The sequence below is a fragment of the Pan paniscus genome, chromosome 6 (assembly GCF_029289425.2).
Source record: "Pan paniscus chromosome 6, NHGRI_mPanPan1-v2.0_pri, whole genome shotgun sequence".
Lineage (NCBI taxonomy): Eukaryota > Metazoa > Chordata > Mammalia > Primates > Hominidae > Pan > Pan paniscus.
Genome location: NC_073255.2, coordinates 119,111,036 through 119,126,103, shown reverse-complemented (window position 1 = coordinate 119,126,103; position 15,068 = coordinate 119,111,036).

Genomic DNA, 15,068 nt, shown 5'->3' with positions numbered 1-15,068 from the left:
TGCCTCGGCCTTTAAAAGTGCTGGGATTACAGGCGTGAGATACTGCGCCCGGCCAGCTTACTTTTTATTTTATTATTATTATTATTATTTTATTTTTGAGATGGAGTCTCCCTCTGTTGCCCAGGCTGGAATGCAGTGGCACAATCTTGGCTCACTACAAGCTCTATCTCCCAGGTTCAAGCAATTCTTCTGTCTCAGCTTCCCAAGTAGCTGGAACTACAGGCACATGCCACCACGTCCAGCTAATTTTTTTATTTCTAGTAGAGATGGGGTGTCACCATATTGGTCAGGCTGCTCTTGAACTCCTGACCTCAGGTGATCCACCCGCCTCGGCCTCCCAAGGTTCTAGGATTACAGGCATGAGCCACTGCGTCCAGCTGGCTTGCTTTTTCTTTACAGTTCTTTCTTTCTTCCTTTCTTTCTTTTCTTTCTTTCTCTCTCTCTCTCTCTTTCTCTTTCTTTCTTTCTTTCTCTCTCTTTCTTTCTCTTCCTTTCTTTCTTTCTCTCTCTCTCTTTCTTTCTTTCTTTCTTTCTCGCTTTCGCTCTTTCTCTCTCTCTCTCTTTCTCTTTTGACAAAGTCTTGCTATGGAGTGCAGTGGTATAACCTCAGCTCACGGCAACCTCCGTCTCCCAGGTTTAAGCGATTCTCCTGCCTCAGCCTCCTGAATAGCTGGAGTTACAGGCATGCGCCACCACGCCCGGCTGTTTTCGGTATCTTTAGTAGAGACAGGGTTTTGCCATATTGGCCAGGGTGGTCTCAAACTCCTGGCCTCAACTGATCTGCCTGCATTGGCCTCCCAAAGTGCTGGGATTCCACGCGTGAGCCACCGCGCCCGGCCTTCTTTAGAGTTTTAGAAGTTCCCTTCCCCTAACTTCAGCAATAACAGGGCTAGTATACACAGAGCACTTGCTGTTTGTTTGCTAGGCCCTGTTTCATAGCATTATTTTATTTCATTTTCATACAACTAAACTAAAAAAAATGGGTATTGGGGACCAGGTGCATTGGCTCATGCTTGTAATCCCAGCACTTTGGGAGGCCAAGGCAGGAGGATCCCTTGAGCCTGGGAGTTCGAGACTGGCCTGGGCAAAATAGTGAGACACCGTCTCCACAGAAAATACAAATATATATACATATGTATTCTGGCGTGGTGGCCTGGGCCTGAAGTCCCATCCACAGTGGATGCACCGCAGGCCCCTGCAGAAGGGGCCCCAAGGCCCTGACCAAGGAGGAATTCCAGCTTCCCTCTTCCTGCTTCAACCCTTTGCTGTGTTCGGCCCCCATCCTCTGCACGAATGGTCAAGGTCCTGGCTGGTGGCCAGCCCTGTCTGGACAGGAGGAAACCGTTATGCGAGGAGTAGAACATGAAGTCCTCAAGAACAGAAATTCCAGCGGAAGGGAAACAATGCGTAGGGGATAGAGTCATCCCCACAGGGGCAAGGGAAGGGACAGGGCCTTCCTGCCCCAAGTGGGGTAAACAACCCAGGCCTGGGGAAGCTCACAGCATCTAGCGTCTTCCAGGCAGGGCTGGAGTGCTGGGTGGGGCACCGCGTTTGACCAGCTGGAAGAAATGGGTACCTGCACTGTTTTCTGGCCTTTCAAGGCTGATATGCTCCTATGGGGAGGAACAGGATTCCACTGCCAAAGTCAGGGGATCAAGGGAAGAACTGGAGGAGGATCCAGCTAAGGAGGTTCCACTGTGGCTGAGGCCATAATGGCCATAGCCCTCAATGGCCAGTCAGCTGCTGGCCACCAAATAAGACAGCCCTTGTTTTTTTTTGTTCATTTGTTTTCGATTTTGTTTTGAGACAGGGTCTCTCTCTGTCACCCAGGTTGGAGTTCAGAGGTATGATCATGGCTCACTGCAGCCTCAAGCTCTCGGGCTCAAGTGATCCTCCCACCTCAGCCTCCCTAGTAGCTGGGACCATAGGCGCACGCCAGCACGCCCAGCACACTCAAAAAATTTTTAAAAATTTTTGTAGAAATGGGGTCTCGCTATGTTGCTCAAGCTGGCCTCAAACTCCTGGGCTTAAGAAATCCTCCTGTTTCGGCCTCCCAAAGTGCTGGGATTACAAGCATGAGCCACCATGCCCAGTGGGCTCCAGGTTTTAGGGCAGGATTTTCAGGAGCCAGAGCTTGTGGAAAGCTCCATTAGGGGTGAAACAGGCCAGTCTAGGGCCACCCTCTGTGGTACTACAGGGGACAATTTCCTTTTCTTTCAGGGCCCAGACCAGGCTAGCCTTGAGCAGAGCAGGAATGAGCCTTCTCCCAGGGCTAGAAAAGAAGCTTCCATCTGGAAGGGACAGAAGAAATGACACAGTGCCCCTGGGATTCCCCAGGCCAGTCTTCCATGCTGGCAGGGCTGGAGGGAAGATTGAGGCAAAGAGTCTAAAAATTCCTGCCCGCCTTAGTCTGGATTTGTGGTTGCTTCTGTAATTTGTTTAGGTGGCTTTGATCAGCGAATCCATTTGTTTTTCAGCTCTCAGGGTCTACTTGTCTTTTTTTTTTTTTTTGAGATGGAGTTTCGCTCTTGTTGCCCAGGCTGGAGTGCAATGGCGTGATCTCGGCTCACCGCAACCTCTGCCTCCCGGGTTCAAGCAATTCTCTTGCCTCAGCCTCCCATACCATGCCCAGCTAATTTTTGTATTTTTAGTAGAGATGGGGTTTCACCATGTTGGTCAGGCTGGTCTCGAACTCTCGACCTCAGGTGATCTGCCAGCCTCGGCCTCCCAAAGTGCTGGGATTACAGGCATGACCCATCACACCCGGCCCTGCTTGCCTTTTCTTTAGAGTTTTTGAAGTTCCCATCCCCAAACTGCAGCAATAACAGGGCTAAGATACATATAGCAGTTGCTGTTTGCTAGGCCCTGTTTCATGCTCATTATTCTATTTCATTTTCATACAACTAAGAAATGGTTATTGACAGCCAGGCACGGTGGCTCACGCCTGTAATCCCAGCACTTTGGGAGGCTGAGGCAGGCAGATTGCTTAAGGTCAGGAGTTCAAGCCCAGCCTGGCCAACATGGTGAAACCCCGTCTCTACTAAAAATATAAAAATTAGCAGGGCATGGTCGTGGGTGCCTGTAATCCCAGCTACTAGGGAGACTCAGGCAGGAGAAATGCTTGAACCCGGGAGGTGGAGGTTGCAGTGAGCCGAGATTACACCACTGTACTCCAACCTGGGTGACAGAGGGAGACTCCATCTCAAGAAAAAAAAAAAAATAAAATAAATAAATAATTAATTAAAAATGGGTATTGGGGACCAGATGTGGGGGCTCACTCCTGTAATCCCAGTAATTTGGGAGGCTGAGACTGGAGTATCACTTGAGGCCAGGAACTGGAGGCCAGGGATTGGAGACCAGCCTGGGCAACACAGCAAGACTCTGTCTTGCAAACATAGCAAGACTCTGTCTGCCAAAGTTGGGTGTGGTGGCATGCACCTGTAGTCCCAGCTACTCCGGAGGCTGAGGAGGGAGGGTAGCTTAAGGACAGGAGTTCAAGGCTGCAGTGAGCTATGATCATGCCACTGCACTCCAGCCTGGATGACAGAGAGAGACTCTCTTAAAATAACAAAATAAGGTGTTGGTCCTATTCTCATCTGAAAGATGAGGAAACTGACAGATAGAGGATTTGCTATCCTGCTCAAAGTCACTCAGCTAAGAGAGAGACTGGCTCCAGCAGCCCCAGCTCTTAACCAGACTTCATCCTGTTTCTCCGTATCTCAGCTGTTCCCCCGACGTGACCCTTGCATGCCTGTCCCCTATCCCCAACCCAGGATACTTCAAGCCCCTCACCGTGTGTCCCACTGCTCCCTATGAGTTCCTTCATTGGCCCCTTCCTTCACAACTTTTTTTAAAGAGACAGACTCTCACTCTGTAGCCCAGGCTGGAGTGCAGTGGCATCATCTCGGCTCACTGTAGCCTCCACCTCCCGGGTTCAAGTGATTTTCCTGCCTCAGCCTCCTGAGTAGCTGGGATTACAGGCACCTGCCGCCATGCCCAGTTAATTTTGTATTTTTAGTAGAGACGGGGTTTCACTAAGCTGTCCAGGCTAGTCTCGAACTCCTGACCTTGTGATCCACCCACCTTGGCCTCCCAAAGTGTTGGGATTACAAGCGTGAGCCACTGTGCCTGGTCGTGAGACCCTGTTTCAAAAAAAAATGTTCTAAGGAGATTTACACCAAGAGGCTCTTGAGTGACACATGAGATCAGATTAGGCCCCTAGAGAGGGGATGTGTGAGGCCTGGAGCAGACAAGGAAGGGTCCAGTGACCTTGGCATAGAGCAGAGGGGTATGGTTGGGGGCTGGTCGGGAGGACTTCTCAGCCTGGAGAAGCAGTTGTGTGCAGAAACCAGGTTGGAGGGTCTGGACATGGAGGACCCCAAAGGGCAGGCCGTGGGATTTGCTCCGTGTGTGGGAACCTGGGGGAACCTCCTATTCCCTTGTTTGCTGCACGTCAGCTACCCGCCCAGACCTGCTCTCTTAGTCACTTCTGTGCCAGGTGCTCCCTTCCCTGAAGCTCTGGGGCAGAGATGAAGCTCCCGTTATTCACAGCCTGAACCACGACGGCTGTCTCCCTCCAGGCACACTCCCTGGGTTGCAACCCAGCCTGCCAGCTCATTCCCCTAGGAGACTGGCCCCAGACCCAGACAACCCGGGTCGTGCCAGGGACAGCAGATGCTTGGGGCCCTGCAGGCAGAGACCTCTCCCTCCTCCTGAGCCCTTCAGCCCTGGACTGGCCAGCTTGGTCCAAGGATCAGCATCTCAGGAAGCAGAGGCAGTTGTTGTGTGTCCACGGCCTTGCTCCTGGACAGGGGACACCAGGGAAATTAGAGAGACCAACAGAGGAGCTTTAGGATCTAGGAGGTTTGGGAGCCCCCTTCTCTTTCTGAGCCACCGATTTAGAGCTAGCAGAAGCCGTTCTGCTTTGGGTGGATCAAGCATCTCGTTCTTGAACCTAAACTCCGGGAACTGGGCCCAGGGGACCTTGTCTTCAAGTCCCCATCCTTTCAGGAAATGACATGCCAAACTCCATTTGCTCTTGTCTATCTTTGGTAGCAGCTCATCAGGGAAGTGGGGGCGGAGGCGGGGGCTGAGCCCAGAAGGAAAGCCCCAGGCTCGGGAACCCCCCAACCCCCCACCTGTTGCTGTTTCTGAGAATCCCGAGAGGCCCACAGGTAAAAGGTCATGTTGTGTCCAAAACACCGGGCTGGTTTTCCGGGTTGAATCAGAGCCGGTCAGCAGCTCTGCAGCAGGTGGAAGGCAGCAGGGCTGTCCCCCTTGGCCTGGGCGGGATTCCCCACCCTCTCTCTCCAACAGGGCTTTCCTGGCCAGTAGACCGTTAGTTCAGCTGGCTGGATGAATGAGCGTGCGTGCGTGCGTGCGTGTGTGTGTGTGTGTTTGTGCTTTTGTAATGGGCGTCTGCCAGGGCTGTGGTAATTGCAGGGCCTCCCCAGGGCTCCCCACGTTTCCCAACAAACCCAGTGCCTCTTTTTTTTTTTTTTTTTTTTTGAGACAGAGTCTTGCCCTGTCGCCCAGGCTGGAGTGCAGCGATGGGATTTCTGCTCACTGCAATCTCCGCCTCCCGGGTTCAAGCGATTCTCCTGCCTCAGCCTCCCAAGTAGCTGGGACTACAGGCATGCGCCACCACGCCTGGCTAATTTTTGTATTTTTAGTAGAGACAGGTTTCACCAAGTTGGCCAGGCTGGTCTCGAATTCCTGACCTCAAGTGATCCACCTGCCTCGGCCTCCCAGAGTGCTAGGATTATAGGTGTCAGCCACTGCGCCCGGCCCCCACCCCGCCGTGCCTGTTCTGCAGAAGATGAGCAGAAGCTGTGTGGGTGAAAGGGGAAACTGGGAAGTTATCTGTAAACACGGGGTTGGGGGCACATCTAGATTTGCCACATCTGTTCCTCTCCTCCCATCACAAGATCTGATTTTTGTTTTTGCCACCCATCTCTTGCAATTAGGCAGGTCCACTCGCTGCCCCCACTTCAACTTCTGGGGGTCTTTTGTGGCCAGTCTCCGGCCACACACACTCCTCTCTGGAATGTTGCCCCTCCTTTGCAGATCTGTGGTCCACAGAGCCTTCTAGGGCTTCCACCTTTCCCCCCAAACCACCCTCTGCTGTCTGTCCTTTGAACCTGAAAATTCTTGCAATAGGACCCACAGCATCACACACAGAGTTCAGCACTGGCTTGCTTTCCATTGTCAGGGGTTTGAGACCAGCCTGGCCAACATGGTGAAACCCTGTCTCTACTAAAAATACTGCCATGTATTCATTTTGCTTTCCCTACTGGATGGTAAGAATTTAGGGGTTAGGAACTGTTTGGGTCTACACTTTCCTCCTATGCCCCTTAATACTGCATGATATGGGCCAAGTGCAGTGGCTCATGCTTGTAATCCCAGCACTTTGGGAGGCTGAGACGGGAGAATCAATTGAGCCCAGGAGTTCAAGACCAGCCTGGGTAACACAATGAGATCCCTCCTCTACAAAAAATAAAATAATTAGCTGGGCATGGTGGCGCACACCTGTGGTCCCAGCTACTTGGAAGGCTGAGGTGGGAGGATTGCTTGAGCCTAAGAGTTGGAGGCTGCAGTGAGCTATGATCACACCACTGCACTCCAGGCTGGGCGACAGAGTGAGACCCTATCTCTGAAAAAACAAAAACGGGCCGGGCTCGGTGACTCACATCTGTAATCCCAGCACTTTGGGAGGCCGAGGTGTGTGGATCACCTGAGGTCAGGAGTTTGAGACCAGCCTGGCCAACATGGTGAAACCCCGTCTCTACTACAAATACAAAAATTAGCCGGGCATGGTGGCAGGTACCTGTAATCCCAGCTACTTAGGAGGCTGAGGTGGGAGAATTGCTTGAACCTGGGAGGCGGAGGCTGCAGTAAGCTGAGATCGCACCACTGCACTTCAGCCTGGGCGACAGAGCAAGACCCTGTCTTAAAACAAACAAACAAACAAAAACAAAAAAAGCCAACAACAGATAAACTGAATACTGCACAATGGGCAGTGCTTGGGCCCAACAGTGAAGTACTCCAAAGTGAACATTTCCTTCTGAGAACTTAATTAGGAAGAAACTCAGTTTAGGAGAGGATATTAGCCTTCTAGAAATTACCTTAGGCGACTGTCTGTCTGCAAATGTTCCAAATCCAATTAAGGAGACCTGGGAGGAACCTCAGAGGAGCTGACGCAATTGTGATTGCAACTTAGAGAAGCAACAGCATCACTGTCCGTCTGAAGGAAAATGCCAGTTCGAGGAGGGCGTTCTGCGGGCGTTAGGAGGGTGTTCTGCAGGCTTCAGAAAGGGGGGATTCCAGAGAGATCATGCTTGGCACGGGGTCTCCAATTGTTCAGAAGAGTTGGTGTCCTGTCCCGAAAATGTCACTGTCCAGGCCATGGGACAGATGTGTCTCCAAGTGGTGAGGATGTCTCTGATTGTCATTGCTAGACAACAGCAGTGATTAGGATCATCCAACACCCCGCCCTGGCCTTGTTATATTTATTTATTTATTTATTTATTTATTTATTTACTTATTTATTATTTGAGACAGAGACTTGCTCTGTCACCCAGGCTGGAGTGCAGTGGCGCAAGCTCGGCTCACTGCAACCTCCACCTCTCAGGTTCAAGTGATTCTCCTGTCTCAACCTCCTGAATAGCTGGGATTACAGGTGAGCACCACCACGCCAGGCTAATTTTTGTATTTTTAGTAGAGATAGGGTTTCACCATGTTGGCCAGGCTGGTCTCGAACTCCTGACCTCAGGAGATCCGCCCACCTTGGCCTCCCAAAGTGCTGGGATTATGGGCATAAGCCACCACGCCTGGCCTATTGTTTTATTAAGAGACAGTCTTGCTCTGTCATCCAGGCTGGAGTGCAGGGATGCCATCATAGCTCACTATAGCCTCAAACTTCCAGACTCAAACGGTCCTCTCACCTCAGCCTCCTGAGTAGCTGGGATTATAGGCACGCACCACCATGCCTTGTTAATTTTTAAATATTTTGTAGAGATGGGCCAGGCACAGTGGCTCATGCCTGTAATCCCAGCACTTTGAGAGGCCGAGGAGGGTGGATCACTTAAAGTCAGAAGTTTGAGACCAATCTGGCCAACATGGTGAAACCCCGTCTCTACTAAAAATACAAAAATTAGCTGGATATGGTGGCGGGCACCTGTAATCTCAGCTACTCAGGAGGCTGAGGCAGGAGAATGGCTTGAACCCAGGAGGCAGAGGTTGCAGTGACCCTAGATTGCACCACTGCACTCCAGCCTGGCTGACAGAGCGAGATCCTGTCTCAAAAAAGAAAAAAGTATTTTGTAGAGACAGGGTCTCACTATGTTGCCCAGGCTGGTCTTGAACTCCTGGGCTCAAGTGATCCTCCTGCCTCGACCTCCTGAGTAGCTGGAATTACAGGCACAAGTCACTGCACCTGGTTTGTTTATGTTATTAATCTCATTTATTCCAGGAATCCCATGGCATATCTTACTGTGATCATTTTACAGACGAAGAACAGAGGTTCAGAGAGGCTAAGTAACCTCTGCAGACGTCACCCAGTTAGTGAGTGGTGGAGCTGCGTTAAGCTCTCCTTGCCCTGAACCCCTTTCTTGGAAGGGGAGAAGGACCCAAAGTGGAGAGGATGCACCTTCTGTCTGAGGACAGGGGCTTCTGGAGGGAGGTTGGACAGGGCATAGGGGTGCTTATGTAGGGCTCTGCCCCTCACCTATGCCCAGCATGTGCTCGTGAGAGACAGACTTGGCAGCTGTGGTCCTCAGATGAGGACTAAAATGATAGGAAATGGAGGGAAATTCCAGTCTTGATCCTTTGATGAGGCAGGAGCTGGCCTAGTGCCCTGCCTGGGAACACCCTGACAGATCACAGAGATACACCCCCTTCCCCATCTAAACACCAAGGAGGCTGGGTGTGGTGGCTCAAGCCTGTAATCCCAACACTTTGGGAGACTGAGGTGGGCGGATCACCTGAGGTCAGGAGTTTGAGACCAGCCTGGGCAACATGGTAAAATCTAAAATCTACTAAAAATACAAAGCTTAGCCGGGCATGGTGGCAGGGGCCTGTAGTCCCAGCTACTCTGGAGGCTGAGGCAGGATAATTGCTTGAACCCGGGAGGCAGAGGTTGCAGTGAGCTGAGATCGCACCGCTGCACTCCAGCCTGGGCAACAGAGCAAGACCCTATCTCGAAAAATAAACATAAACATAAACGTAAAAAAAAAAAAACACCAAAGAGGAGGCCCTTCCCTGGCCTAGTGCAGGAGCCCCCACAGGAGGCACCAGGAGCTCTCTCCAGCGTCTGCAACAGGCTCTCCCGTGGGTGGAGACACCCACGCGTGTCTTCCTGAGCAGGGAGGATCTGCATCCTGCCCCCTGTTGCTGATATTCAAGTGTCTCCATTCCTCTCTCCAGGGATCACACGGGAGCAAATAGTTGGGGAGAGATCAAAGCCCACGTGGCCAGCCTGGGACAACTTTGTCAGCCCTGGCAAAGCCTGCGCATGAAGGCTTCCGGGGAAGCCACACCCCACTTAATCTGGCCAATTTTTTGTTTGTTTGTTTTTGTTTTTCTGTTTTTTGTTTTTTCTTGAGATAGAGTCTCACTCTGCCGCCCAGGCTAGAGTGCAATGGCGCGATCTCAGTTTGCTGCAAACTTCACCTCCCGGTTCAAGCGATTCTTGAGCCTCAGCCCCCCGAGTATCGGGGATTACAGGCGTGTGCCACCAGGCCCGGCTAATTTTTCTGTTTTTAGTAGAAATGGGGTTTCACCATGTTGGCCAGGCTGGTCCTGACCTCAAGTGATCCACCCGCCATGGCCTCCTAAAGTGCTGGAATTACAGGCATTAGCCACTGCTCCCAGCCTGATTTTTGTATTTTTAGTAGAGATGACGTTTTACCATGTTGACCAGGGTGGTCTTCAACTCCTGACCTCAAATGATCTGCCTGCCTGGCCCTCCCAAAGTGCTGGGATTATAGGCGTGAGCCACCGCACCCAACCCCTGTTCACATTTCTGTGGATTTCCTGCTGCCTGGAGCTGAACTTGTAGGGACAGCTCTGCCCACCCCAAAACCCCTCTGCTCCAAGACATACCTCCCTCTGAAGACCCGTTCTGCAGGTGGAAGGCAGGGGGTGCCAGGCCTGGGAGCCTCGGGCCAGCTTGAACCCAGACCCACTCTCCTTACACCTCACCTGCCCAGTCCTAGGCTGCCTCTATGTCTCCATGAACTCCCTGTTTTCCCACCAGGAAAAAATCTTAGCTGAGGGGAAACTGTACCTCAGGGCACAGATATATTTTGTGGGATGGAATGGGATCACATATGAAATTGGTGGGCAGGGAGATAGAGAAATACCCTGGGCAGATTAAGTGGGGTGTGGCATTCCCGGAAGGTCTCTTGTGCAGACCCCCAGGGTGTGGTGAAGTTGGCCCAGGAGTGGCCATGTGGACTTTCACCTCTGCCTAACTACTGGTGACCTTGTTGCATAATCTCTCTAGCCTCACCTTCCTCATGGTTTTTTTGTTTGTTTGTTTTCGAGACAGAGTCCTGCTCTGTCACCAGGCTGGAGTGCAGTGGCGTGATCTCAGTTCACTGCAATCTCCACCTCCCGGGTTCAAGCAATTCTCCTGCCTCAGCCTCCCGAGTAGTTGGGATTACAAGCGTCTGCCACCAAGTCCAGCTAATTTTTTTTTGTATTTTTAGTAGAGATGGGGTTTCACCATATTGGCCAGGCTGGTCTCGAACTCCTGACCTTGTGATCCTCCCGCCTTGGCCTCCTAAAGTGCTGGGTTTACAGGCATGAACCACCGCACGCTGCCTATTTCTTTGGTTGTTTGTTTTTGAGACAGGGTCTAGCTCTGTAGCCCAGGATGGAGTGCAGTGGTGTAATCATGGCTCACCGCAGCCTCAACCTCCCGGACTCAGATGATCCTCCCAATTCGGCCTCCCAAGTAGCTGAGACTACAGGTACACACCACAACACCTGGCTAATTTTTTGTATTTTTTGTAGAGATGGGATTTCACCATGTTCCCCAGGCTGGTCTCAAACTCCTGGGCTCAAGCGATACACAGGCTACGGCTCCCAAAGTGCTGGGATTATAGGCATGAGCCACCACACCCGGCTACCTTCCTCATCTTTAAAACGAGGATGGTCAGGAGTGGTGGCTCACGCCTGTAATCCCAGCACTTTGGGAAGCTGAGGCGGGTGGATCACTTGAGGCTGATCAGGAGTTTGAGAGCAGCCTGACCAACATGGTGAAATCCCGTCTGTACTAAAAATACAAAAATTAGCCGGGTGTGGTGGCACATGCCTGTAATCCCAGCTACTCGGAGGGCTGAGGCAGGACAATCGCTTGAACCTGCGGGGGCAGAGGTTGCAGTGAGCAGAGATCGCACCACTGCACTCCAGCCTGGGCGAAAGAGCAAAACTCCATCTCAAAAATAAAAAAATTAAAAAAATAAAATGGGGATGGGAGTGATACCCCCCCACATAGAATTCCTGAGAGGACCAAAAGAGAATCCATGTGGTATGCATGGCAGGCAGAAAGGAGCCTGGCTGGGAGGAAATGTACACTGCATCCCACTCTCATTCCTGCATACATTCACTCATTCACTCATTCTGCATGTACTATAGCCCAGGCACTATTCCGGACCTATCAGTGAACAAAACAAAGTCCCCCGTCCTCATGGGGCTTGCATTCTACAGGAGTTGAAAATCGGTAACAATAAGCAGAATACATAATGAAAGGGTAGAGTATGTTAGAAGGTTAGAGAGGTATGGAAAAATAAAAAGCCCAGCAGGGAGGGGTTATTATCTTTCTGTTTGTTTTGTTTTGAGACAGGGTCTCGCTCTGTCACCCAGGCTGGAGTACAGTGGTACAATCTCAGTTTACTGCAACCTCCACCTACCAGGATCAAGCGATCCTCCTGCTCTCAGCCTCCCAAGTAGCTGGGATTATAAGTGCACACAACCACACCCAGCCAATTTTTAAACTTTTTGTAGAGACGGTGTCTCGCTATAGTGCTCAGGTTGGTCTCGAGCTCCTGGGTTCAAGCAATCCTCCTTCCTTCGCCTCCCAAAGCTCTGGGATGACAGGCATGAGCCACTGAGCTTAAATAACTTCATTCTTACTCATGCCTCCCTTCCAAGGAAAGGAATAATTAATAAATCTCTTTTGCAGAAGGGTCTCACCCCCTCAATAGAGTTGCCACCTGCCCTGGAGTGTATATGCGATCTGAACGAAAGTGACTAGGCTTTAGCATACATTCACTCATTCGTTATTTCAACCAATAGATATCTCCAAAATACCTGATTATGGAGTGCCCACTATGAATTAGAAGCCCTTGTCCTCCTGAAGGGTTTTGTAGGCAGGGAAGGAGCTGCATGTGAACAATCTAAGTTAGGCAGTGAAGCCGGGTGCGGTGGCTCATGCCTGTGATCCCAGTACTCTGGGAGGCTGAGGCAGGCGGATCACTAAAGGTCAGGAGTTCCAGACCAGCCTGGCCAACATAGTGAAACCCCGTCTCTACTAAAAATAGAAGAAATAGCTGGGCATGGTGGCGGGTGCCTGTAATTCCAGCTGCTCGGGAGGCTGAGGCAGGAGAATCACTTGGACCTGGGAGATAGAGGTTGCAGTGAGCTGAGATTGCACCACTGCATTCCAGCCTGGGTGACAGAGACTCTGTCTCAAAAAAAAAAAAAAAAAGTTAGATGATGATCAGAGCTGCCAGGCATGGCAGGCAGGCATTGCTGGAGGGGGTGAGGTCTGCGTGTGTGCCTCACTCTGCGGCCTTGTGCCGCCAGCCGCTCTCTGGACTCGGGGGTCTGCTGCACCTTGGCTTGCTTTGGCTGTTTTCTTCTAATAAGTGAATAAGTGGATGGACCATCCCTAACCTACGATCACGGGAGGCAACATAGATACGGCTGTTTCCAAGTGTGAAGAAAGGTTTTCTGAGTTGGCCCCTGAGCAAAAATATCAACCCCCGAGAAACCCATTCCCCAACCCCCAGGAGCAGGGAAGGACGCCGTGGCCATCTGCCCAGCCATGTACCCAGCCTGCGCCACGTCCCTCCTTCTCCTCTTCTCCAGCATGGGCTTCGTTGCTGTCCTTGGGAGGCCAATCTAACCCCCACGGAAAGAGTGAAGAGGAGGGAGGAGCAGAGTCTCTTGTTGCAGATACGGATGCTCACCAAGGCTGTGGGGAGCAGACGTGACCCCTGCATTTCTGGGGCTGTGACTGCACTAGTGCAAAGGAGGAGAGATCGGGTCTGAGGGAGGAGGCTTGGCCACGTGGCTAAGAACCTGAGGCCCGTGTGTGTCCGACCGCAGAGGCAGATGCTCCGCCTTGGGGTTAGGAGCTGGGAACAGGCCGTTCTCCCTACAGTCACCGCTCACATGGACCACAGCGATCTCTCCTGCCATCGGCCCCCTCAGCTGCTGACTCATGCTCCCCAGGGTTGGCAGAGGCGCCGGTCCAACTGGCTGAGTCATCAGAGGATGAATTGCAGAATTCTTATTCAGGCTGTCACCGGCAGCCGAGGGCCCTCTCCCCCGCCAAGCCATTCAAAGCATTCCCTCCCCGCTTGTCATTGTGTCTCTCCATCTCCGTCTTGGGGGCCTTGAACAGGATGCCAGCAGGGTGCATGGTGTGTCTCTGAGCATCCCCCTTAGGTCAAAATTCCAGACCTCTCCTAATAGGGACCAGGGCCTGGTTTATTAGCACGGGGCAGCATCTCAGATCTTTTTTTTTTTTTTTTTTTTGAGACGGAGTTTCACTGTTGCTTCCCAGGCTGGAGTGCAAAGGTGCCATCTTGGCTCACTGCAACCTCTGCCTCCCGGGTTCAAGCAATTCTCCTGCCTCAGCCTCCCAAGTAGCTGAGATTACAGGCATGCGACACCACACCTGGCTAATTTTGTATTTTTAGTAGAGACGGGGTTTCACCATGTTGGTCAGGCTGGTCTTCAACTCCCAATCTCAGGTGATCTGCCCACCTTGGCCTCCCAAAGTGCCGGGATTACAGGCGTGAGCCACTGTACCCAGCTTAGCATCTCAGATCTTATTTCATCCACTCACTCATCTTATAAATGAGGAAACAGAGATACAGATAGGCTCAAGTGACTCCGCCAGGATTTGAGCTGCTTGAGAAGGCAGAGAACTGGGCATTGGGTGCTAGGAAGGGCAGCTTTGGAGTCAGACAGTTCTCAGTCTAAATTGAAATCGACTTATTCTGAGCAAGCCTCGCCAAGCCTCGGTTGGTTTTCTCATATGTAACAGAATGTGAAGGCTTCTGGGAGTCAATGGATGGGGAGCAGGCGAAGGCAAGATCTCAGCCACTGCTATCGGTTCTCCTGTATTTGATGGGGAGGCCAGAGGCTGAGATCATTCCTCTTCCTCTTTGGGAAAACTTGGAGGGGAGAGAAAGGAAGCTTTTTTGGGGGCTCTTGGATACCAGGTTAGGGGAGTGGGTTTGGCCAGTAGGTAGATGTTCCTAGAACCCCCGCCCCTGCAGGGAGGACCCCAAATGCCACAGGCTGGAAAGTACCCACAGATGCAGCTGGATGCGGCGGCTCACGCCTGTAATCCCAGTGCTTTGGGAGGCCGAGGCGGACAGATCGCTTGAGCCCAGGAGTTTGAGAGCAGCCTGACCAACATGGCAAAATGCCATCTCTACAAAAATTAGCCAGGTATGGTCGTGAGTGCCTGTAATCTCAGCTACTTGAGGGACTGAGACAGGAGAATCATTTGAGCCCTGGAGGTTGAGGCTGCAGTGAGCCGAGATCGCACCACTGCCCTCCAGCCTGGGCGACAAAGTGAGACCCTGTCTCAAAAAACAAAATAAAAAATAAAAAAAGGGGGCAAGGTACGGTGGCTCACGCCTGTAATCCCAGCACTTTGGGAGGACAAGGCAGGCAGATCACAAGGTCAGGAGCTGGAGACCAGCCTGGCTAATATGGTGAAATCTTGTCTCTACTAAAAATACAAAAATTAGCAGGGGATGGTGGTGGGTGCCTGTAATCTCAGCTACTCGGGAGGCTGAGGCAGGGGATGTTGGTGGGTGCCT